The following is an 897-nucleotide window of genomic DNA, read 5'->3' as shown; positions in this document are numbered from 1 at the left end:
AGTTTGTTAGGGAAAAAAGTGGTCTTGCATTGAGAGAGAGTATGAGTAGAGGCCCAAAGTCCATCCACTACCTCAGTATATCTAACGTGTTTAATTGAGTTGCTTCACTAGAGAAGATACTTTCTGTTTCTTGTTTTGTTTTGAGAAATGAAAGTCCTAGCTTTTGGCTAGCATTGAAAAGGTTAATTTTCCTAAGTGAGGAAAGTAAAATGGGATTCTTAACTAGATATTCTACCAGTATGCCTTATTGTAGCATCCCATATTGCAGCCTCTCCAATAGGGATACCTGGATCATTCAATTCATAAGCCTTTCACGAATTCTACAATCTAAAGTAAGCTACTTTCTTATCTTTCCAAATCACTGAATTAAGGTTTAGCCTTGATATCCTGGCTATGGGCAAAGAGACACCTGATTGGTGGTGGTGCTCTTATATCAGTCAGGGGCAGAGCAGACTGGCAGCCCTTTGTTCATCCTAGCTTGATGCCTAGATCGTGGCCAGAGCTGTTTCATGCCTAGGGCACATTAAATTGTGAGGAAAAAAAAAAAGGTTTAGCCTTTATGGGCCTACAAATGAGTTACCTTTCATCCATCTTCCATCTAGCTTGCAATATTCTGGTACCATTTCTGTCTCTTCGGTACTTCCATGCATAATGAGGGCTTATGTAAATAAAATTTGCAGTCCCAGATTTCTCTTTCCACCTATAGTGAGCAAAATAATGGCTCCCAAATATATCATTGTCCTAGTTTTCTGAATCTGTGAATAAATATTACTTTACATGGTAAAGGAGAATTTAGCTGCAGATGGAATTGAGATTGCTAATCAGCAGATCTTAGAATTTGAAGATTATCCTTGACTATCTTAATAGGACCAATAAGTGAGTCAGAAGAGGAGGTCA

At 38.5% G+C, this 897-nt stretch overlaps 1 non-coding gene across 1 annotated transcript; it reads left to right on the top strand.

The window, feature by feature from the left end:
- The first annotated feature begins 383 nt into the window (after positions 1-383).
- Positions 384-526, top strand: LOC142437856 (small nucleolar RNA SNORA48). Its single transcript, XR_012782364.1, has one exon. It is a non-coding gene; the product is annotated as a small nucleolar RNA SNORA48 (small nucleolar RNA).
- Positions 527-897: the final 371 nt, after the last annotated feature.

This window comes from Tenrec ecaudatus, chromosome 1 (genome assembly GCF_050624435.1).
Source record: "Tenrec ecaudatus isolate mTenEca1 chromosome 1, mTenEca1.hap1, whole genome shotgun sequence".
Lineage (NCBI taxonomy): Eukaryota > Metazoa > Chordata > Mammalia > Afrosoricida > Tenrecidae > Tenrec > Tenrec ecaudatus.
The sequence above is the reverse complement of the archived record's forward strand: the minus strand, read 5'-3'. Positions and strand labels throughout refer to the sequence as shown.